The 25670-nt window shown below is 46.6% G+C and overlaps 2 non-coding genes across 2 annotated transcripts; one reads left to right on the top strand and one right to left on the bottom strand.

The window, feature by feature from the left end:
- Positions 1-14600: 14600 nt before the first annotated feature.
- Trnat-ugu lies at positions 14601-14675 on the bottom strand. The gene has a single exon. It is a non-coding gene; the product is annotated as a tRNA-Thr (tRNA).
- A 172-nt stretch (positions 14676-14847) lies between these two features.
- Trnat-ugu lies at positions 14848-14921 on the top strand. The gene has a single exon. It is a non-coding gene; the product is annotated as a tRNA-Thr (tRNA).
- The last annotated feature ends 10749 nt before the right edge of the window (positions 14922-25670 follow it).

Below are 25670 nucleotides of genomic sequence, written 5' to 3'. Positions count from 1 at the left end.
TAGCCAAACCCAACAATGCCCTTCAACAAGGCTGGCTGAGTTCTGAACGAGAGTCCTCTCCCATACACAAGCTCCATATTGAGTACTTGGGGCCTTTATCTCGGACTAAAAGAGGTCATCGATATGTACTCGTTATGACTGATGCATTTTCTAGGTTTACTTGGCTCCTTCCGAGCCGTAACGTTACCGCTACCACTACGATTAGTCACTTGACTAGTGTCATAAGTGTTTTCGTGCCACCTAAGCAACTGGTTAGTGACAACGCTTCTGCCTTTCTTTCGGGCCCCTTTAAGGCCTTCTGCTTTCAGAATGGTGTTAAGCATGTCACCACCAATCCGTATTATCCTCAGGGGTCCTTTGCGGAAAAGGTTAATCGAAATCTTAAGTCCGATTTGACTATTTATCATCAGAAAACACCCAGAAAATGGGACTCCAGTCTTCCCTGGCTCAGTTTTACCTTTAATACCGCCATTCATGATGCCTCGCGAGTTACGCCTGCATCATTGATCTTTTCCTACCCAGTTAATTCCTCTCTTTTCAACTTGTGGGTTATTCATGATCTTATTCCACCTGACGTTAATCCGCGGGTCATCAAGGGAAACTAGAAACAGGCCAGGCGTTGTATACTCAGAGCTCATAATAAGCAAGCCGAGCGCTATAATCGTAATCGGGAAACATTTAAGGGTAGGCCGGGGGACCAAGATTATGTCCGCAATTTCCAAGGGAGGCAGGTGCTCGGCGGTAACCTTAGTAAATTTACTCCTCGTTTTCTGGGGCCTTGCACTATTATGCGTATATTAGGCCCGGTAAATCTCTTGGTTAAGGAGAAGAGCTCAGGCAAGCAATATCGGGTTCACCTTAGTCAACTTCAAGTAACTCGGGGTTTGAATTAACCCCTTCCTTGGATTAAGTTTGAGGGGGGGACGTTGAGCCGTGCTCACTCCGAAGTATGAGTTTCCATGAACTTGGCTGTCTATCTGTGTTTGGTTTCCTGCCATTGTTGCGGTTATGCCGTGGTTCTTCCTCCTTCTACGTGTGGCAGCAGCGATGTGTATCGATATTTGCACCGTGTACCATCTTTGGTCTTGTGCATATAGTTTCTGGATAGGGGGTGTGCGGGCAGTCGGTTGGTTGGTGCGGACCAGGGATCTCCATGCGGCACACTCGACTGGGTCCACTGGCGGTGCCTGCACAGTGTCGGAGAGTGTGTGGTGCTGTCCGATCGCTACGAGCTTCGTGGCTCACCGACCCAGGATGTCAAAGTTGAATGGTGTCTTAAGTACCCAAGCCACGTCCGTTCATGTTCGTTTCGGTAGTTCGTTGTTGGGGAACTTTTCCTGTGAGCAACATCGACTGTTTGTAGTGGTGAAATCGAACCGCTGTGCGGTGGAATTAACTCTATTTGTTCACTACAATTGAAGTGCACCAGCGGAATTTTCTGCTCAGGCAGCGTCCTTTCCTCACCTGTTGTCGTTGTCCAGCACGATGTGTAGTTTTGACAGCTTAATACATATTTCATTGTGGATAATCATGTCCGTAACAGTCTGCTCTTTGAGTTTTCATGTACCGATTGGTGGCTAGCAAATTGTTTGGTCGGTCAGTCCGTGACTGTCTCTTGGTTGGGCTATCAACGGATCAGGTGTAGTTGGGCCCACCATCTGTCTCACCCAAGTGACCGTTAATGTTTCGAGGGCAGGCGACCAACCCCCTCCCCCCCGATCCAATGCTTTAAAGGAAAAATAGATTTTTTTGTGTTTTATGTAAATCAAGGGTCTTCAGCCCGTATAAGTAAGTTTGAATTCTGGCAAGTGGATATTTTGCTGAAAGTTACTGTTGTTGTGCTATCTTTTCATTTAGTGCGCTGTCAGCCACTTAAAACATGAGCTGTTTTTTGAATTTTTGGAAAATCCACTGTGGGCCTTCAGCCACTTAAAGCCTTATTCTTAAAATTTCTCCTTAAGCGAAAACATTGCTGTCTTCTGCCTTAACAGATTATGGTAATATATTTTAAAATTTTGAAATTTAATTCTGGCCTTCAGCTGTTGGTATTGCACCTTGTTTCTGTTTGTTCTATCCACTTTTGCCTCGAGAGGCTTTCAGCCTAGCTGTGATATATACATATATATTTTAATTATTTTATTTGCAATTTTAACTGTGTGTCTTCAGTGAATTGAAATTTATCTTGTTGATTTTTAAGATTTCTTGTTTGGAGGCCTTCAGCCGTGAAAGAATTGGATTTTGAAACTCGTAGTTGTTGAGGTTCGGCTATGTGACTTTTGGGTTTAAATGTGTTATTAAATTACAAAAAAACTACAATTTTGAAGTGAAACTGACCGCCACCTTTTTTGGCTCTTTCCACAATCCTGATCACCTGTTTTGCCCTGCGGGTTTAGCGGGCTTATCACGTACCTCCTTTAAATTTGTTTGCATTAGAGGACGGATATTTGATGGATACTTCTCACGAACAGGGACCGCTTGGTTAGTCTAATGTTCATTGTCAAATGAACAACCTGCATTAAGTAATGGTAAAGAATCCATAATTAATACATTGACAAACTCTTCTTATACACTGCAGTGCCATACCAGATTGTGTCCTTATCAGTGATAGGTATTCAGGAGTGCACCAGTCTGTATCATGAAATTCCAACTCCATGTTTGCAATTTTGCGTTATTCGTCACATACCCTATACTAGAAACACACATTACAGGCTGTATCTTCTTTCTTTATATCTCTGTCTTCTTTTTTATATCTTCTACCTATCTTAATCTACTTACTTTTTTCTTCTATCTATTTGTTTTGCTTGTCTTCTTCTGTTCTTCTATATAGTCTACAAATAAATTGAAGTTTCCGCCGCAGTTCTATCTGTATATTCAGGTTAATCTCACTAACTACTCCATAAATTTTGATAGTATTTTCGCTAATATTATGATTTACGCGGAGTGTTTGTGCGTATTATTTATAAATATTTCGTGCAAACTGGCTGAGCTATGATGAATTAAAGTCCCCCACCACAATGGAAACAACGCCGTTACCATCTAGCGGTGAATGGCAGAACTCCTTAGAATCGCCGTGGCTCGCGCGGCTGCAGGCTGCAACCTGATGTACGATATCTCGTGTGCTTATAGAGCGGCCCTGTCACTGCTATCTTACCTTTTACGATGTAACGGCGGAGAGAATGTTCCGTACCAGTTTTGAATGGCAGAGAATGCTTCTTAACAAATTTTCGCAGCACAAGGTGCTTCATAGTAATATTATTTAGCGGAGAATATTTCGTGTTGCGTAGCAGAGGCTGCCTTTTTCCGATGTTGTATGGCAGAAAGTGTTTTGTTGCAGATGTTTCGCTGATGTTGCATGGTAGAGGTTGCTACATACCGCTATTGCTTGGCATAGGGTGGTTTATACCAATGTTATGTGCCAGAGGGTGCGCCCTACCGTTATGAGGGGTGCTATGTACCAGTGTTGCGTGGCAGAGGATGCTACAAACCAATTTTGAGTAGCAGAGAGTGCTTCATACCACGTTACGAGGTGGAGAGTGCTCCATATAAATCACTGTGGTTCAGGGTGCTTTGTACCAATGTTGTTTGGTTGAGAAAGCTTTCTACCAGTGGTGCATGGCAACAGGTTCTTGTTACAAATGTTTAGTGGCAGGGGGTACAGCCTACCAATACTACGTGGCAGGGGTGCGTTGTAGCGATGTTACGTTGCGAAATGTGGGAAAGTTTACGAACAAAAAGACTGATGGTGGAGTTGCGCGGTTCACCAGTGGCCGTAGCTCGCGCTGGACTGGTGCTGCAGTTAGGTCGCTCGGGCGAGGAGGTAGATCTCCGCGCCCATCATTGCCATGAGCTATTGGAAACTACAATTAAATGTGCAACAGATAACACTCATGCCTCCTGAGAGGATCTCTGGCTTTCGCTGCCTGAATAATTAAACTGACATGAATGTTACACTGTTCTCGCAAATCTCCACATTCTCAAATTTCAATCATAGAACAAAAAGATGTATAGACGGCTGCTGGACGCTGCAAAAAAGTCGCTTGATGAGAAAGAAATACATAATACAGAGAAAAAAATGCAAAGTAGTCTAGGATGTAATTAAAAATAAAAATGACGGAAATAAATGAAAACATAACTATGTAGATATGATGCGGGCTTAAAGTAACAAATGAAACCGCAGCAGCTAACAGACTTTGTGGATGAACAATCTTCAAGTATTGCAGAAACCTTGCTACAAAAATTCCTAAAAAACATATATAACATGTGTAAATAATTATGCATCGAGTGCAATGATGTTCTACCAATTAACAGCAAATGACGTCAATAAACCAATACAAAATCTAAAAATTAAAGGCAGCAGACTTGGATGAAGTATCAATCTGTGTGTGAAGAAATGCATAACGAGCATACAAGCTCCCATAATAAATATAATTAGTGAGTTGTCTGCATACTGGAACTTTCCAAGGCATTTAAAACAGATATAAAAAGATTCATAAGAATAATAATTTGTGTATAGTGTGTTCAGTGTTGAGAAATGATTGAACACTATGGTATAAGGTTTTTACAATCTCAAAACAGCTTCTTCGCAAAGCAGTATTGCATGCAAGGGATAAATCGAATTACGTTAACGCTGTTTTAACTAGACTGACATTGTATTAGGTGAGATGGAGGGTCCAACCTCCATCGGGTCTTTCTGATTTAGATTTTCTGTGGTTCCCCTAAATTACATTATGCGAATGTCGTCGTCGATCAGGTCACCTGTCCCATGGTTGTCATATTGCACCTTTGCAGCTTTAAGTTTCCCTACGCCTGTGTATATGAATCACATTTATTTTGGTTCTTATGATTGTGATATTATTCTATTCAACTCGCCTTGCTTTTCATAAATCCGAGGACGACTGCGAAAAATCTATCAATTCGTAATCGATTCTTTAAATGAAAACGGCTTCCTTCATCTTAGCCTAATTCATAAGTAATAAATATGTATTCTACTGTAACAGGACAGACACTTTTTGCCACTACACATAATTGCTTGAATTTATCCAGCCCTTTACATAGAAGTCTTGTTACTTCTATTAACTTTATCAGATTTCCTCGCGAGTTTCAAGTTTTCATGTTTTAGTTTGTCGTTTAGAAATTATCCCCTGATTTACTAATATTTATTGGAAGATAGAACTACTTGCTATTCGCAGTGACCGAAAAGGTTTGTTGGGTATGGCATCCTTCAACTAATCCTTCGAAGTCTGATATGATGACCTACTCTTTATTGTTTGCACACTTTTTCTAGGTCATCCTTTCGAAGCAATAAATATTTTTCAATCAGTTAACTAATTTAACCATCATATCAACAACTTACATAATAGTTTGCCTGCACGTAGACTGAATCCAGTATTACAGTTTTGCAATACACCGATCAAACGGAATCGTCTGATGCACATCATGATAACTTCCTGTTAGATTTTCCTTTTAGCATTTTTCTAGTGATTTTGGTATGCTTTTAGCCCCTTCCATCTCTTTGAATCCGTTCAATTAAAACATTAATTCTCATGTGGCAAGAAGCGATTACTTATGTGGGATTCCCAGTATGATTTGGATACAACTTTCTGTATTTTGAGCCATCAACATAATTTGTACAGTACTTAGTCATATGATACGTTGTAATCCTGACATAGGATTTTCCTGAAGCCACTGAACAGATGTCACTAACCACCAGAATAAAATCAGTAGCCTCAGTTATGGATCGGGCATTCTAAGTCGTTAATGAGGGCTCGAGGTAATACCAATTGAAATAAACAGTAAATTCATCTCTCAGTGTACTACCATGATATGTGGAATATTCCTATATACATGATCTACAAATGAGTAATGTACTATCTGAAAACAGGAAATGAAAGGCATTACCATATTCTTCTTTCTTTAAATAAACATGACTGTCTCATTCCTTGTTTATAAGTCTAATTGTTGCACCATTATTTGTCTTCTATTTACCCGTCGTCATGCCTACCAGTCACCAGTCTGCGCCATTTACAACCGCATTTATCATTTCAAACGGTTCAAAAACTAAATTAACGTCCTTCTGTAGATTTATTGAGGCTGTGGGACCCAACCTCAAGAAAATGAGAAATTAATATCATTCCACCGAAATCATCTCTTCCTCAGTCGAAAGAGATAACCTTTATTGTACATCGGTACAGTCGACGACAACACATATTACTCCTGGCGTAGTTGCAGACGCCTCTGACTACCTTCAGGAGCGAAACGTGCAGCTCGCCCGCTTAGCGACCTCCTTCAAAAAGCGCCGCCTGCTACTTGGTAATGCTGTCTCGACAGTAAAAAGGCTACCAAACTGAGAAGTACACGCATGGGAGGAAAACATTCCTCGTGCCGTGAAAGGCAGTGCGATTTACGTTGCTTTTTCATTAAGGCTACGCTTCGCGCATATCCGAGCAGAGTCTCCAAAAGCCCCTGTGTGCACTGTTGCTTCGCTTGTCTTTCGTTCCACTGCTTATAGAGAAGCACTCAGGTATTCTTATAATGATCAGTGTACTTATGTTTCTCGGAAACGTTTACTCGAAGGTTTTTGTAGCTGTATTGCAGTATTCGCAGTGAGTAAGTCCTTTTACTTTTTAGGGAGCTGTAAGAGTTTTCCTGCTAAGCAGAAACTTCAGGGTTTCGCAGTGTGCCAATAACACAGTAGTTCCAGAAAATTGTGGATACCCGTTAACCAATGATTATGTCCACGGTATTCCACAGAGCACGTTCTCCTCTCCCTTCTTTTTTATTGCGATTTTCTTGCCGATATTAAGTCTTTGAGACGTAAATGTTTTATTATCATAAACATTTATAAACTGCTTTCTTCTGTTGGTGCTTTAGTGCCATAACCTCTTAACTAGAATGCAGCATACTTATCAATATAAAAATTTTGTCTATGGAAAAAACACATCTTGACATCCATGCCGCATTAAGGGGTCTTACAGCCTCAGCTTAGGGCGGATACAGTTGATATTTACATGTGTGTTTCAGATTGATGTAGAAAGTCGGCCACTGTATGTTTCTTTCCGCTATGTAATATTTGTTGTCTCATGTCATTTACAATCGGCAAAAAAGTCAGATATTTTTAAGCGTGATGTTTATTCATTTATTTAGCACATGGCCAAACAGAATATTCCAACGGTCTTGCCGCAGAGGTAACACCGATTCATGTCAGATCATGGAAGTTAAGCGATCACGGGCTTAGCTAGCACTTGAAGGGGTTACCGTCCGGGTCTCTGGTAGCAAGCAGGGTGCTCTCAGCGCTTGTGACGCAAATTGAGGAGCCACTTGATCGAAAAGTAGCGGCTGCGGTCCCGAAAACTGACAGCGGCTGGGAGAGCGGTGTGCTCACTCATGCTCCTCCGTATCAGCGTCCAGTGACACCTATCGGCCAAGGACGACACGGTGGTCGATAGGTGCCGTTGGACCTTCCGAGGCATGTTCAGACGGAGAGAGGAGAGAGACAGAGAGAGAGAGAGAGAGAGAGAGAGAGACAGAGAGACAGAGACAGAGACAGAGAGAGAGAGGCAGAGAAAGAGAGAGACAGAGGCAGAGAGAGGGAGAGGCAGAGAGAGAGAGAGAGGCAGAGAGAGAGGCAGAGATAGATAGAGAGAGAGAGAGAGAGAGAGAGAGAGAGACACAATATCGTGTATAGTATTACAGATATAAAACAATGCTAGCGTTAAAAAATTGATAAAACATAGAGTTAATGTTTTACATGGGGTAGTATGACCTATTTAGCGTTTGAGGAATTTTTAAGCTGCCATTGTGGGTAGAAAAATGGTTCAAATGACTCTGAGCACTATGGGACTTAACTTCTGAGGTCATCAGTCCTCTAGAACTTAAAGCTACTTAAACCTACCTAACCTAAGGACATCACACACATCCATGCCCGAGGCAGGATTCGAACCTGCGACCGTAGCGGTCGCGCGGTTCCAGACTGTAGCGCCTAGAACCGCTCGTCCACTCCGATCGGCTTTTGGGTGGATTTTTTAAAAATCTATATTCATTTGGTTATCTGTAAAAAGACAGTCATAACTGTAAATGAATTTAAAATTTGTTAAAATTGCCGTTTCCCCAAAAGTCTGGGTTTTGTCCGTAACAGCAGCACGTGTATACAATATGACCCACTAATTTCGAATTTCAAAATTTCAATATATTTGCTCAGAAATACAAAACGCAATGAATAAAATTTATAGGAGCGATGAAGTCAGCATAATAATATAAAATAATTAAGTTCAAATTATGATAGAAAAATTAAATTTTAATTTTCTCTGGTCAGTTCAAACTATTATTAATTTACAATTGTGGTAAACAAATAAAATTTCAATTTTCGCAGGTGGGCCGAACAAAATGTCCGTGATCTTCTTTCGACGAATCTATGCATTCCTCTTGAACATAATTAGCATACATTATGCACAGTCTCATGTCCTTGACATCTTCCTTAAAAACTCAGTAGTGCCAACCGTTTTGGGTTGGTAGTTTTGTCTGCTTCCTTTTAGCCTCCGTACTTCGAGGATTTTTTTTCTTGATGACGTTGGTCGACTTAACTGCCATTTTGTTGGTGTTTAACGGTGGAAACAATTGTATCTTCATGTACACCCCACATGAAATGATAGATGGTTTTCTGTTGGTGTTTTTTTTTCACCCCCTTAGGTTTGTTGAAGAAGTCATTAAATGAGCTTTGACCTACGACTTTCCTAACGAATTACGTTTCTATTGTAGAGGTGTTGTGAGCTCATATCCGGTAATAACATTGGCACGTTCGCACCCGAAACATTACTTTCAAACGAAATATAACACCCACTTCCAGACACTGTTGAAGATGTTGAAACTCGTCGTCTCGAAGGCTTCTTGGATGCAATCGGTTTGATTGAAGGAACAGAAACTCCTGATTGTGGGTCGCCAAAATCTTGGTTAAGTTGAGGAGTTTCTTGGCCATAAGGTTGATCCGTTGAGACCCTAGGCACATATGCCTCTTCTGGGCTGGCTGAAGGGTTGAGGGGTATATACCCGTGGTTCTGAAGCCACTCTTTGTGTTTACCTGCGTCACTGATTTCTCCTAAGAAAGTGTGAGCACTTCTCGGAAATTTCGATTTCCTCTTCATTGATGTCATACATAATGGATGTACGAGCACAGGCTGTAGACACATGGTTGAAGAAGTATGGATGTTTGGGTCTGGCTGTGAGTCGTGTACGGATAGCCAAATGGCTAGTCCGGCCGGCTTTCGCAGCCGTGCAGTGCGGACGTGCTGTTTCCACCTGCGGAGCGCGCGAGCTCGCTATTGTTTACTTTTCAGTGGCCGTCCCTTTCGTGTCGCTTAGGTGTAGCAGGACCACGGCCAAACATTTTAGAAAATCAACACTACGGTTCAGCTTCTGCAACGACTACACACGACCAAAGGCCATGGAAGTAGAACACTTCCTACGCGACGTTGCTAAGATCCCCGCTTCCGACATCTTAGGCATACATTTGTCCATATTAAGCAGTACGGTGTACGTCAAAGTCGTCAATGACGCGGTGGGCGAAAGAATACTTCTTGACATCAAACAAGGACTACCCTTTTGCCACAGTGACGGAAATGTCGGTGCGGTTACTGTCGAACTCGCAGGCTTGGGAATGGGCACCGTACGAGTTTTCGGACTCCCGTTCGAGCTCCCGGCGGAAGACGTTATCGCGGCTTTCCACCCCTATGGCACTGTCCAAGGTCACACTGCCGAACTCTGGGCGCAGTTCCAAACGTACCCCGTTCTTAACGGTGTACGACGGATCACCATCGATCTCCATCGCCACGTGCCACCTTACCTGCAAATCAGCGGGTGCCCCGCGGTCGTCATATTACGACGGCCAACCCAAGACCTGTTCCGGATGCGGCAAAGAGAGTCACCTCAGGTCTGAGTGTGTTAAGAGACGAATCACCCAACTGCCTACCGTTACCGTAGCGCCTACGAATCCGACGACGGCTTTACCGATCACTTACTCATCGGCGCTCTCTTCTGCTCCCACCGACCGCCGCCCGTCGGACCATGTACCCGTGACCCTTCCTGCTGCTGCGGATACCGCCGGGGTCAACGCGTCGCGCTCACAGCCTGACGCTACTCCGGCGCCTCTACCAACAGCGACGATTTATGAGCCCCACGCAGCCGATGATATGGACGCCCCTTCACTTACCGTTCCCGCGACGGCCTTCCTCCCAGAGCGCCGCGACTCCCTCCCGTCTTCCGACACAGAAGGACGAACCCGCAAACAACCTTCACCTAAAAGGCACAAGAACAGGCGCAGTACTGTCTCGGAATGAGACATGTCACCTCCCCCTGATGCTCCAGAGGCCGATCGACCCGACGAGGCCTCGGAGAACCTTCACGACGACACTGTGCCGGCGCCTATGCTGGCTCGACCAGGTCCACCTGATCCAATGGACTCTACCGTTGCAACTGCCGCCGAGACGTCCTTCGCTCCTACGAACGGAGTGGAACGTAAGGGCATCACAAAGACAGCGCCTTCAATCGCGTGGAGTGGCGACGGTGACGAAGGCCCGAACCACACGCCGGGGACGGAGTAGGTGGCGTACGGCATGACTCGCCTCCGCTGGTGGAGTTCCCCTCCACGGCGGGGCACGACTCCAAACCTACCGAGTAGCGACGGTCAACACTAACTCCATTAGCTCCACCATGAAAATTCAACTGTTACGAGAGATGATATGAGCATTGGTGGTCGACATCGCTCTACTACAGGAAGTACACTTGGCCACACTTCCAGACGTCGTGGGATGTAACACTTCTCCTTCTCCTGGTGACCAACTGGGACGTGACGTAGCCATCTATGCCCGAGAAGGCATTCCGGTACCTTCCATTCGCCAGAGGCATGGCCGTCACCGTCATGGGGACGCGTATTGTCAACATTTTCACTCCGTCCAGCTCCACCTGTAGACGCGACAGGGCACTCTTCTATTCGGAAGAAATCGCCCTTTTGTTTCTTGGACTCTGTGATCATTACTTGCATTACTTGCTTGGGGGTGATTTTAATTGTGTCTTGCACCCTAAGGATCAAATGCCCCACTACAACATCTGTGAAGAACTACGCTTCATCGTCTGTGATCTGTTGCTCCGCGACACTTGGGAAGTTCGGCACGGCGACACACCTGGACATACTGACCAGACGACTGACTCCGCGAGCTGCCTTGATAGGATTTACGTCTCTCGGGATCTCACACCTGCAGTCAAAAGTGCAGAACTTTGGCTCTTGGTCTTTTCGGACCACTGTGCCTACATCTGTAAAATTCTCCTTCCGCAATAAATGTTCTGGTGCAGTCGTGCACCGTGGAAGTTAAACACCTCACAATTTCATGATCCGAATGTCTTCATCGTGTTCCCGAGACATGCGCCACATGTGAACGTCGCTTATCTAAGTACTGCACAACCTTGATTTGGTGGCTGGAATGTGCCAAACCGGCCAACGGATGTACGTTGATTCAACATGGCAAGGAAGTAGCTGCTTGGTGTTGGCACACTACCGACTATTTCTACGCCGTTCTCCGCCACCTGGACGCCCAGCCGCCCACCACTGAAACTCAGAGGGAACGCAGCAGGATTAAAACATAAATTGCAACGTTGACACACCGTAGACTGCAGGGGGCGATGGCGCGGACCCGTGGTCAAGATTCGGTGGAACAAGAACAGCCCACCTTGCTTCATATCACCGCCGATCGCAAACACCGACGACAACGGCTCATGAGCGAGATCTATACCTGTCGCGCCCAGCATGTCACTTGCCAGGCCGAAATCGTCAGTGCCTTTGTAGACCACTACCGCACAATGCACCAGAAGGAGACTACCAACTACCACCATGAGGAGTGTGTTAACACATGTAACTCGCGCCATCGTTAGCGGCGAAGCGGACGAGCTGAGCCAGTTACGTGAGACGAAGTCCACGATGCAATCAACAAAGGTGCTCTGAATAAGTCACCTGGCATCGACGGATTGCCGATAAAATTCTATCGCGCTCTCCTCTCGCTAATGGCGTCACGGTGGACAACGATGTTTCGTGAACTGATGACGATGGGGAACGCCGTACCGGCATCCTTTGCCAGGGGAATTATTATACCCATCCATAAACCGACACCGGGAGTGACGACAGCACATTACCGTCCCCTGACTCTGCTTAACACAGACGATAAAATATTTACACGACTGCTGGCGACGCGATGCCGCAAGATCCTGCCTAGCATTCTATCCCCGGAACAGACAACTACGGGTGGCTCAGTTAATATACAAACGGCCACAGGAGGATGTCGTGATTTAATAGCACTGGCAGCGGCGTGCAGACTCCGCGCCGCGGTGGTTTCCATTGATTTTGACAGCACATTCTACAAGGTGCAGCAGCATTTTCTCTTCTCAGTAACGAGCCGAATGGGTTTTGCACCCGCCTTTATCGATGTCCTCCGGAGCCCGTACGGCACTGCCGAATCGCTGATTCAGGTCAATGGCCGTGTAGCGGGACCAGTGACGATCCGGAGTTCCGTAAGGCAAGGCTGCCCACTTTCGACCCTACTCTATGCCATAAGCCTGGAGCCACTCATCGGGAGTCTGGCGAGCCACCTTTCTGGTCTCACTTTACGGCAGTACAGTTTTCGGTGTTTTGCGTATGCGGACGACCTCTTGGTCCGCTCACAGAATGGAAGACAAACGGTGCTTGATTTGATATCAACGTATGGAACTGCAACAGGCAGTAACGCGAACGTGCCTAAATCCACGGCGATGTCCTTTGGACGCGGCATCTCACACGACGACTTAGCACCTCTCCCGTGTGTACAGAAACTGCGATACCTTGGTATCATTTTCATCTCTACCGTGCGCTCCTCCGCTGCCATAAATTTTCGGCGTGCACTAAAAAAAAAAGCAAATGTGTGTGAAATCTTATGGGACTTAACAGCTAAGGTCATCAGTCCCTAAGCTTACACACTACTTAACCTAAATTATCCTAAGGACAAACACACACACCCAAGCCCGAGGGAGGACTCGAACCTCCGCCAGGATCAGCCGCACAGTCCATGACAGCAGCGCCCAAGATCGCTCGGCTAATCCCGCGCAGCGGCGTACACTCCAAATTATCCGCAAGGCGGTGCGACAAAATCTCCTCCACCGACTCGATTCTTCACAACGAGTCCAATACCTCAATCAACATGTGTCGTCCAGAATGGTTCACATCGCACAGGTCCTCCAGCTGCCTCCAGGCTGCTTGCGAATACTTCCTTACGGCCGGTACGCTCTTTAAGGTCCGCTACGACACGCTCATCCTTCCCCCGCGAGCGGGAGGCCTCGGCCTTGTCAATGTACGACTCCGAGCGGCGTCCTTGTACATGTCCACCAGCACAAGCAGTGGACCTTACGCGCAGTTTGCTGGAAACTGTTATGCCCGAGACCATAACGCCACCAGTACCAGTCGGACACATTGAGCACCGTCTGACTCACATTTCTGATTTCTTCGTCGACTTCAGTTATGCTCACACACACTATCGAACACGCGTTCTCCTCAACCTACAGATTTTTACACCCCACTGCTTCGTTACATATCCAGCAACAACATCGAACTCAGACAGCCATCCAAGCGGTGGCCCACGGTTTGGCGTCATATCCACCAGCTTTTCCTTCCCTCCAACGTCTGGGCAACATAGTACCACGTCGCATGTGGAAAATCCGCCACAAATCAAAGTCTGCACGCCATCGGACTAACGGACTCTCCGCCTTGTTGAATTTGGCACCTCATGGGTGACGATGTCCACCAACTGACTCGCGCTGCCACCAGTGACGTCAGGAAACTTGGGCGACAGTTCGTTGACTGTTACCTCCGCGTTCCGCCGGATTCGATTGACCCAAGGACTTTTATCCATCCTGAGGATACTTATTCCCCGCCACCAAAAATCATGCGATTGTATGGGTCATGGGGTGGAAGATCACTTACATGTATAATGGTGGCAGCAAATCACGCCTTGACTTCTGAGAGTACTTACAAACCGCTCACACTGAAGTCGAGCGCCGACCGTGCTAACGCGCCGTCTTCGCCAAATACCTACACGCGATCTTTACGTCACCCTCGCTGCCCGCTCAGCTGGATGGTGCCACACGCAGACGATACTCCCCACCTCCTCCCCCCATGCTGCTGACATCTGGGACCCTCCGCGCTACTTTCTATATCGGAGTCCACAGTGGATGGTGCACGGATAAGCGCCTTCTTTCTTTTATGCACTATACCAGAGCACGCTGATCACTCCCCCAACTCTACTGTCCCCTCCTCTTTGGATTCTCCCCTCCTTTAGGGCACTTCTTCCCGGTAGCGGTGCCGGGGACACAGTGGCTAGGCCACGAAAGTTGACGCCCGTCCACTGTGCCCCCACGCTCCATCTGCCGAGCGGTAGCCTGCAAGTCTTATCATAGCCTCGCACGTTCTTCCCTTTTTGTCTATTTGCCTCATACCTCTTACCTTACTTCAGTATTATTGTTGTTATTTTAAATGGACACCCTAGCTGCAAACAGGCGTTGATGTACTTCACTGGGGACATGTTGAAAATGTATGCCCCGACCGGGACTCGAACCCGGGATCTCCTGCTTACATGGCAGACGCTCTATCCATCTGAGCCACCGCGGGCACAGAGGATAGTGCGTCCGCAGGGACTTATCCCTTGCACGCTCCCCGTAATGAGTATGATGGGCAAACATCTATTAGGCGCACTACGAATGTAGTGGTGTGGACATGTTGGGAATGTGGATCTCACGTGGAGCGTGCAAGAGATAAGTCCCTGCGGATGCACTATCCTCTATGCCCGCGGTGGCTCAGATGGATAGAGCGTCTGCCATGTAAGCAGGAGATCCGGGTTCGAGTCCCGGTCGGGGCATACATTTTCAACATGTCCCCAATGAAGTACATCAACGCCTGTTTGCAGCTAGGGTGTCCATTTAATTATCATATTTCTAGCAAAGCTGCATGGTCATCCACGGTAACTGTTCTTTCGGGAACAGATACTACCGTCATATATAATGTTGTTATTTTCTTCTGACACCTTGTTAATAAAGACTTCTGCCCGTCTCGTTCGAGTGTAATCTCTCGAGTTGATTCCGCCGGAAGGGTGGCATTTCTACTGCATTTGTACAAATGAAGATATTTTGTTTACATACCGTGTTCCCGGTAAAAAAAAAAAAAAATCTAGAGGGGTGTGATTCAGGGATGGGAAGAGGAGGTTTCGACCCCTGGCCACCCTGTCTGCACCAGCTCACAACAGATCGCCACGCAGGGTAGCTGCGCGGTCTAGGTATGAGAGGGCGGTGCACTGGCACAACTGTCGTTAGTGCTCAGGTGATTCATGCGAGAGGCTTTCCGATGTGATTATGGCCGCACAACGGGAATTAGCAGAGTTTGAACACTGAATGGTAGTTGGAGCTAGACGCATGGGACATTCCGTTTCGGAAATCGTTAGGTAATTCCGTATTCCGCCATCCACAGAGTCACGAGCGTGCCTTAAAATACCGAATTTCAAGCATTACCTTTTGCCTCGGACAACACAGTGGTCTACGGCCTTCACGTAACGATCGAGTGCAGTGGTGTTTACGTAGTGTTGTCAGTGCTTACAGACAAACAAAAATGCGTAGAATAACCTCCTAAATCACTGTGTGACGTACGAAGAATGTATATGTTAGGAAAAAGCGGTGAAATTTGACGTTAATGGGCTACGACAGCAAACGACTGACGTGAATGGTTCTGCTAACAGCACAACATCGTCTGCAGCATCTCTCCTTGGCTTGTGACCAGAGCCGCTGGACACTAAACGACTGGAAATCCGAGGCATGGTCAGATGCGTCCCAATTGCAGTCGGTAAGAGCTTATGGTAGGGTTTGAGCGCGGCGCAGATACTACGAAGCCATAGACCCAAGTTGTCAACAAGGCTGTGTGAAAGCAGGTGGTGGCTGTGTTTACATAGAATGGAACCTATCATTCACTCTAAATGGTTATGATCAGCTACTTGGAGACCATTTACTGCCATTCATGGACTACAGATTTCTAAACAACGATGCAGTTTTTATACAGTGTGTCCGGAAAGACTTTCCCTGTTTACATGAATTGATAACTCAGGCTAGAAGTATGATACAAATATGAAACTTGTGTCGAATTGTTTACAACTATCAAAGTTTTTTTCTGTTTTAGGTTCGCAGTACGTAAGTAGTGGATCAGGTGCAGTGCCCAAGAAGCCATGTTAACCAATCAGGAGAAGGCACAGTGTGTCCTGTGGTACCATGAGACACGATCACCAACCACAGTGCAGAGACACTTCCAGACAACATTTGGAAGGGACCCACCTGATGTCAAGAGCATTAAAGCCTGGTATGAGAAGTTCAAGAACACAGGATCGGTTGCTGACCTTCCGAGATCTGATCGACCGAGAACCTCAGCAGACAGGTTGGATGCTGTGAGGCAGTCTTTTCTGCGAAGTCCGAAGAAATCGGTACGCAGGGCCGCACATGAATTACAGATGTCAAAAAGCTCTCTCCATGACATTTTACACAAACGTTTATTGTTTCGTGCATACAAAGCGCAAATCGTTCAGGCCTTGTTGCCCAATGACAGCATTTCGACCACAAAGTCATATCGACGTGTACTATCACGTATTGAGGACGATGATGGTTATCTCAGACGAACTGCCTTTTCCGACGAAGCGACCTTTTTTGTCAGTGGAGTACTGAATCGCCATAATGTGCGTATTTGGGGTTCACAACCCCCTGGCGAGGTCATGGAGTGCACCAGAGGCAGTCCAAAGGTGAATGTTTGGTACGCGCTATTGCACGATCGAATTATCGGGCCATTCTTCTTCGCTGAGGCTACCATCATATCTGCAGTGTATCTGGACATCTTGCAACCGTATGCTGTTCGTCAGCTGCTTCAGTATCACCCCGATGTCTTATTTCAGCAAGACGGTGCACCGCCTCATTGGGGTTTGGACGTCCGTGCCTATCTCGATATGACCTTTCCTGGGCGATGGATTGATCGTGATGGGCCAACGGTTTGGCCTCCATGCTCTCCTGACATAACCCCATTAGACTTCTTTTTATGAGGTTATGTCAAGGACGAGGTCTACCGAAGACGTGTACCCGATCTTGAAACCCTGCGGCAACGGATAACCACAGTCGTTGAATCGATCCCTCCAGTGATGTTGGCTAATGTGTGGACGGAAATTGAATATCGCGTAGATGTGCTACGTGCTACCAAGGGTGTTCATGTGGAAGTTTACTGATGTGCGAAAAAAAACTTTGATAGTTTGTAGCCGACCGAGGTGGCCGTGCGGTTCTAGGCGGTCCAGTCCGGAGCCGCGTTGCTGCTGCGGTCGCAGGTTCGAATCCTGCCTCGGGCATGGGTGTGTGTGATGTCCTTAGGTTAGTTAGGTTTAAGTAGTTCTAAGTTCTAGGGGACTGATGACCACAGCAGTTGAGTCCCATAGTGCTCAGAGCCATTTGAACCATTTGATAGTTTGTAAACAATTAGACACCAGTTTCATATTTGTATCTTACTTCTAGCCTGAGTTATCAATTTATGTAATCAGGGAAAGACTTTTCTTACACCCTGCAGATTAAAATGTGCCGTGTCACCGGCCCACAATAGTTAACGGATACTGGACAATTCGAGCGAATGACTTGTTCGTCTAGATCTCCTGACGTGGGACGCAATCGAGAGGTCAGTCTATGCACAAGATCCGGCATCGTCAACTCTTCCACAATTGTGGAGGGGTTATACACGTAGCACGCCTCAATATTTCTGCAAGGGACTTTCAAAGACTGGCTGAATCTACAGTACGTCGAGTTTCTGCACTAAGCCGGGCAAAAGGAGGTCCAAGACTACATTAGGAGGTGTGCCATGACTTTCCTCACCTCTGTGTAAATCATGAACAGGTTGTCACAGTATTATGAGTACAGTATGGAAGGGCAGTTCGCTGTCATGCAAACGAATTATGAGTCCATTGTTTTGAGGATTACAACGCTAACTCGGCTACTTCAGTGTGAATGCCTAGTCAATCGCAGGTAATAGCTAAGCAAAAACGTCGTAAAAAGAAAACCTATTTCGCGTACTAAATGAGAGTCCAAACCCGTACCTGTGTAACCAGTAGAGACTTTAGTCACGTGAGCCTATGCTGGGTATAGAGGACAACACGCCAAAGCACCTACCCTTGATATTTCTGTTTCACAACTTGCATTTACTGAGAATCAATAAAGATATTCAACTAACAATCCAGGAAGGTAAACTACATACTGTATCAACCTGTTTTCAGAAATTTATGTGTGAGAAACTATACTAGATACAGCTATGTTGTTTGTTTCAGATGGCCGTTTCTTATGGGTGCACTTGCAGACGTTCTTTCTTTGTTTCCCGTAGAACTTCTAGGCGATAATTAGTTTCACTCGATGTCTTTGCCCACATCTCTTCCCTTACCGCTAGTACAGCATCTCGTAGTTGTATGTAAGTCTGCAGGTTTTCTCGTAGTTGTTCTGTAGGAGTTTTCACGTAGGGAAATGGTGAACTGAACTCTTTATCCCTAACGTGTACCTCCTTTAGAAAATCAGAAAAGGACTGTGTCCTGTGAACATGGCGACAATGATGTTGGACCATCTCTAATGATCCACCTGTCCAGAAACGATTCATCTAAAAACTGGCGAACAGATAACACCAACGGGGTTGTGCGTCATCTTGTTGAGACACTGCTGATGGTTGAAATTCTCATGACTGTGGTGGAACCTGAATTTACGACATGTCTAGGTACTAGTGGTAGTTTGAGTGAAAAAGAACAGTCCAATAATTATGTCGTGCATTAAAGAACACCAAACTTTCATTTTTGGGCTGTCCCTTTTCCGACCGTTCAACGATATGTGGGTTCTGCGACCCCCAGATCCTGACATTATTCATGTTTGCTTTCTCAGAAATGCGAAGCGTCACCACATCGGAGTAACAAACTTTACTGAGGTAGTCATTGTCTCTACTGATTCGTTCCGTACCGAGCGAGGTGGCGCAGTGGTTAGACACTGGACTCGCATTCGGGAGGACGACGGTTCAATCCCGCGTCCGGCCATCCTGATTTAGGTTTTCCGTGATTTCCCTAAATCACTCCAGGCAAATGCCGGGATGGTTCCTCTGACAGGGCACGGCCGACTTCCTTCCCCATCCTTCCCTAATCCGATGAGACCGATGACCACGCAGTCTGGTCTCCTTCCCCAAACCAACCAACCTACCTGATTCGTTCCAGTATGCTCCAAGCAGATTCAGAAGTGTGGGCTTATCTTCTGGCAGGAGTTGCACTTGGTAGGCATGGAAGCACCGAGGTATTGCTTGTTCCTCTGGAAACACGACGCATCGCTTCCCACAGCACGGTATTTACGTTGTCACTACTCACTCCATGTCTACCGTCACTCGCCCTGTCACCGACACTGCCACTTTGTTTAAACTTTTCATTCCATCCTTAGATCTTCTTTACATCTGGCGGACTTCGACCGTAGGTACTTCGGAACTGTAGCTCACAGGCAACTTCCTGAAACCACCAAATACAGTGCGCTTTCTCCAGCGTAGACGCCACTATAAAAGCAACCCTCTTAAATTACCCTATGTAACACAAGAGAGAGAGAGAGAGAGAGAGAGAGAGAGAGAGAGAGAGAGACAATAAATCAGATGCAAAAAAAGTCTATACGGGGTGATTCCGCTGCCCAAATCTATGGGTTTCGAGCAAAAGTTTTGTAGGAAATGTAGGTAAATTTTGCACTGGAGTATGTTCTCGCTGGAGGTCACACTTTTGGTGTTGCTCAAGAAAAACGGTTTGAAACTCACTTTTGTACGTTTACCTTGAATAATTTGAAAACTACTGTCTCTAGTGGAAACATATCCCAGTACAGAATTTAACTACATTAAATTTACTACAATTTTTTCTGACGGACTACTAGTTTATGAATAGTGAGCGAGAGAATATGAAAACCTAACGTGTGGTTTTTGAAGACATTGTGGGTTGTATAAAACCCGTAGGTAAGGGCAGCAGAATCGCTGTGTATATGCAAAAATGGATCCATAGCAAACATTATGAGTTTAGCCACAGTTTGGAACAAACTACGTAGCTGTATCTAGCACAGTTCGTTAAAAATAAATTTTTGTGTACAGGGAAAGACTATATACTCACCTCGTATTTACACTCATTATGAACTACATTAGACAGAACTCCAGCGCTGTAGAGAGAGCGGCCGTCGTGACATGCGAGTGGCTTTCGATCAGAGCTTGTGCTAGCCATTACACCGACGGGTGAGCGCAGCAGACTGGGTAAAACGCACCACATTAGTTCACTCGATCTTGCTTCGGTCGTGGGTGTCTGACGACTAGGAAACTCCACCGCTCAACTTGTGCTCTCGCTGTACTTTTCAACTCTGAATGGGTCAAGGGGATGCCGTGAGCACGTCGATTTGGGAATTTCTAAAACCGCGAGAGTACAATTAGTGGGCAAAGACATGTTCACAGCAGGATCAACTATGGCGGACTGCAGTCGAAGGTTGACACACGCGACTAGATCTACAGACGTGCGGCAAAAAATTCAACTGCCGGCAAGATAATCCTGTGGAAAACCTTACCGTACAGGGCTACCCCTTTTAAATAGGTTTAGAGACTGTTGTCCCAGCAGAGTACTTCTGGTTGCAAGCATAGCGTGATCGACATCCATACCAGCGAGCTACCTAAGAACATACTCTCGCTGGTGAGCCTTAGCTTCTAGAAACAACTCACAATTTCTATTTCTGAATAAGACATTAAAAACCCAATACAGTGACAAGTATCTTTCAGGTATTACAAAATTTCAGTGACAGATAACGGCACATCAGCGGTGCACGGAAACTGTGGTGTCACCGCCAGACACCACACTTGCTAGGTGGTAGCCTTTAAATCGGCCGCGGTCCGTTAGTATACGTCGGACCCGCGTGTCGCCACTATCAGTGATTGCAGACCGAGCACCGCCACACGGCAGGTCTAGAGAGACTTCCTAGCACTCGCCCCTGTTGTACAACCGACTTTGCTAGCGATGGTTCACTGACAAAATACGCTCTCATTTGCCGAGACGATAGTTAGCATAGCCTTCAGCTACGTCATTTGCTACGACCTAGCAAGATGCCATTACCAGTTACTATTGATACTGTGAATCATGTACCGTCAAGAGCGACGTTCACCATTAATGAATTAAAGTTAAGTATTCCACCAGCTACGTCCGTTTTTTCTAAATTCTAATTTCCTTGTCCTGTTCCAGACCTCAGGCCAGCCTGCGTGAGCTAAAACGCGTGCCTTTCGACTTCCTCTAGTAAAACGGTGTTGGCTCTCCTGCCAACCACAACAGAAGCTACAACTCAGATCGAGCCTGAATCAAAGCTGAAGGGAACGACGAAGAAGGAAAGACGGACGCCTTGGTGTCACCAGGAACAAATAATGAAATACTCAGCTTAAATTCGACGAAGATCTGGAGTCCACTGATAAACACAGCGACCGCGCTACCGGTTACAATTCAAACTGGCCGCCGCCAACGCGTCGTCCCCCGACGAAACGACCAGCTACAACAGCCGACACGCACCGCTGATCATACCACTGAAACAACAACATGAAACCCCACAGAACTGGGTAGTATCCAGAGTAACACAATCCTTAAAACCTTAGAAAAAAATTCAAAACAGGAATACAATTACTCTATGCAGCCAAATTAAATCTCTTGCAGTCACTGTCCACAACAACAATTCACACTCCCTTTGCACAGGAACCACGATACATAAAAATTCACCAAGCGAACACTGCAGAATGTGTAGGAACGAGAACACATACTCTGTCTTATAATCCTAAATAATAATTACATACAAGAAGAAAAACAGTGTTACAAATCTCTTAATTTTACAAAAGAATGCCACTGTAGATGCATTGCACGTAATAGTAATAGGCAGAAAGAAGTGCCAGTAACTCAAACCTGTGGTTATTTCGAAGTGCTGAGACACGCATTTAGATATACACTCCTTGCCCGTATCGCGTTCAAAACAGACAACCTTGTTCACACAGATAACCTCTGTTCAATAAGTTGTACACCAGCGGTCAACAGAAACAGGTAACAAGGGCGTCCAAACACTGGGAGAGCCGTTCACTGCAAACAGCACGAAATTCAACATACATATATACAGCAGGACTTTAATACCTGAATTATTCCCATCGTTTGATTCTGTAGCGTATCCGGTTGCAGGCTGATAGATGGCAAAGTGACTCTCACAGGTTCACATCGTTTAGCAGCACCGACGAGACCACCGCCCACTCACCAGACGCAATACACACTCGCCGACCGCACACACGTCTCCGTCCACAGCCCCGCTGCCCACGTGACAGGAAGAGGCAGAGCATACGCGAAGAGCGATCGCCGACGACCAGACTGCACACAGGGGCGCCGACCAAGACCAGCCCTCTACCCTCAGCGTCGTGCGCTTAAATACCGAAAGCGACCAAAGAGGAAAAACACAGAGATCTTAAATGAATACATTGAAGCGACTGGCGCCAAGGTCGCCACGTATCATACACATTATGTATTGGCGCACACAGGCCTGGAGGGTGCTATATTTTTTCCGGCAGTTTTTAACACAACATGCAATATGAAGAACACTAGTGAACCGTGATGTATTTTCAAAGAATATTCTTAAGAAATTATTTTATTTACTAGCGATTTATCAAGAACATTAACACATTTAATCACACTATGTAAGCATGGAAGTAGTTGCCAGGGAGTAACTGATAAATCATAACCAAATTCCTTTTAACAAATGGAAATTTTATTCACTTTAATAGTGCCTGAAAGCATTTTTTAGAGAAACAGATTTAAAATTATAACCAGACAGCACCCTCTACATAACAAGTTACAATTTATTCAGAGGCAGAGAACCTTGCCACTCCCTTTTGACACGGCCGTAGTTACGACCGCACACACAACAGCCTCTGAAAGACTACACTGGTGCAAATCTGCAACACACCAGATAACTTTAAAATAATAGTTTTAACAATTTACACAAGCACACAAACTATGCACCCCCCCCCCCACCCCGTAGGAGGGATGGAAATGGTACAAAACACAAAAATTAACCTTGCCACCGAAGGTGCAACTTAATTGTAACTTCTAAGAAAAGTCTTACGGTGAAAGGGTGGAAACTTTATATACTAAAATGATCATGTAAATAAAAGTCCATGAAATGCAATCTTATATAAAATTCTGCAAGGTTGGCCAAACAATATTTAAGATGCTCTACAGTACACAGAGACCTCCTCTCAAGATCATAGGCAATAATATCAGAGCTTCCAAAGATCAAATCATATTTCAGGTATTAGGCCGTTACACTCCAAGCAATAAATTCGTTAACACACCAAATCCGACAAACATAACAGAGGCAGCTACTAACGTACGGTAGATTGATAGGGAGATTACCGAACAACGCGAATCGCAGGTTACTCTAACCCACCCCTACTCCACAAGGGAAAAACGGACCACCAATTTATAAACAACCGCCTTCCTGCGTGTGAGCAAACGGAGAAGAATGGTGGGACGACCCCAAAGCAAAACGGCTGGTGATCTCACCAAGAAGACAAGTAGAATTCAACAAGACTAAATCAAGACATCACCAACCACTTAACTTCTAATAAACTGCGACTTCTCGAGAAGACCTGGCGCAGCACCCCGAAATCGCTCTCCCGAACCGTCCGCTGCCAGCCGCTTCAACGGACGCAAGAAGGCGCGTCGATCTCCCGTCTCACGGCGTCGCATCTCGCACCGGCCAGACTGATGTAGTGGGTTGACTCCTGTTGCTATCGTGTCGAGCGCGAAGTCACTACCCCTCGCTATACGCCGCGGCCCACTGGACTCACGTGACGACCTCACATGCGCCGACGCTCAAGACGGACAAGTCATCTTGTGTCCCAGTGCGCGACCGACCAACCGATCGATCCAACCGCCAGTGACCATTGCCTGAGCAAACTCGAGCAGACTGGCCGCCTAACGCGCAGACTCAGATGCAGGAACTAAGCCCCGACCGGGTGACCACTCGCTGAGTTCTCTTACTGGCAGAGTGGAGAGACTCTCATTTTGCCGGCTTTAAAGGTTGAGCCGAACGACAGACACTAACTGCCTAACAAATGCGGACGAGAGACAAACCAGCAAGCTGGAGACAAGAGACTGACCCAGACTGTCCGACTGGCGAGTTTTTTTTTTTTTTTCCTTTATTGTAATTTTAAACACCTATACAGGCGGGCTGTCAGCAGCATAGTACGCTGCTCTTCAGCCTTAAGTGGAACAATAAACAAGACAGAGAGGTGATAGATACAATACAAAAAACGGCGGGTAAAAAATGGAGATACAAAAAAAACAAGGAACAAGAAGCCGTTCACGTTGGACGAAAAAAACACTAACACTTGGAGACACGGCGCACAAAACACGGAGAACGGCGACGGCACATGTGAACAGTGGAGTTGTAACTGCACGAAACACAAAACGATGCACACACACTAAACACTGATGGCGATGATCTCCGGCGCGCGAATGTTCACTGAGCGTGTACGAGTCCGGGGACCTGCCAAGAGAGGAGGTGGAGAAGGAGGAAGGGGAAATGGGAGAGCAGAGATGCCGTGGGCAAAGGAGAGAGGGGGAGGGAGGAAGGGGGAGGGGAAGCCCGGCGGAGAGGGTAGGAGGGAGGGGGGAAAGGAAAGAGAAGGGAAGGGAAAGGGGGGGAGGGAGGGTGCCTAAAGGAAAGGACACAGGAGGTGGGGGGGGGAGGATCAAAGTTGATAGGAGGGGTAGATGCAGGGGAGGAGGACATCATCAGGGAGGGGGAGCTGGCGGAAGCCACCTTGGGAGAGGGTAAGGAGGGTTGAGAGATGGAGACCGGGTGGGACATGGGAATACAGGCGCGGCAGCGGGCGGGGGTGGGTGAGGATCGGGGAGACGAGCAGGTGAGGGGGGTCAAGTTTACGGGAGGTGTACAGGATCCGTATCCTTTCAAGGAAAAGGAGGAGGTGGGGGAAGGGGATGAGATCATACAGGATCTGCGTGGGGGAGGGGAGACGGATGCGATAGGCGAGGCGGAGAGCATGGCGTTCAAGGATTTGGAGGGATTTATAAAAGGGAGGGGGGGCGGAGATCCAAGCCGGATGGGCATAACAAAGGATAGGGCGGATGAGGGAATTATAGGTGTGGAGGATGGTGGAGGGGTCCAGACCCCACGTACGGCCGGAGAGGAGCTTGATGAGACTGAGTCGGGAGCGTGCCTTGGCTTGGATTGTCTGGAGGTGGGGAGTCCAGGAGAGGTGATGGTCGAGGGTGACGCCAAGGTACTTAAGGGTGGGAGTGAGGGCGATGGTATGGCCATAGATGGTGAGATAGAAATCAAGGAGGCGGAAGGAAGGGGTGGTTTTGCCTACAATGATCGCCTGGGTTTTGGAGGGATTGACCTTGAGCAACCACTGGTTGCACCTAGCGGTGAACCAGTCAAGATGGGATTGGAGAAGGTGTTGGGAGCGCCGTAGGGTGGGGGCAAGGGCAAGGAAGGCGGTGTCATCGGCAAACTGGAGAAGGTGGACG

This window comes from Schistocerca americana, chromosome 7 (assembly GCF_021461395.2).
Source record: "Schistocerca americana isolate TAMUIC-IGC-003095 chromosome 7, iqSchAmer2.1, whole genome shotgun sequence".
Taxonomy (NCBI): Eukaryota; Metazoa; Arthropoda; class Insecta; order Orthoptera; family Acrididae; genus Schistocerca; species Schistocerca americana.
This window is presented reverse-complemented; position numbering and strand designations above follow the sequence as displayed.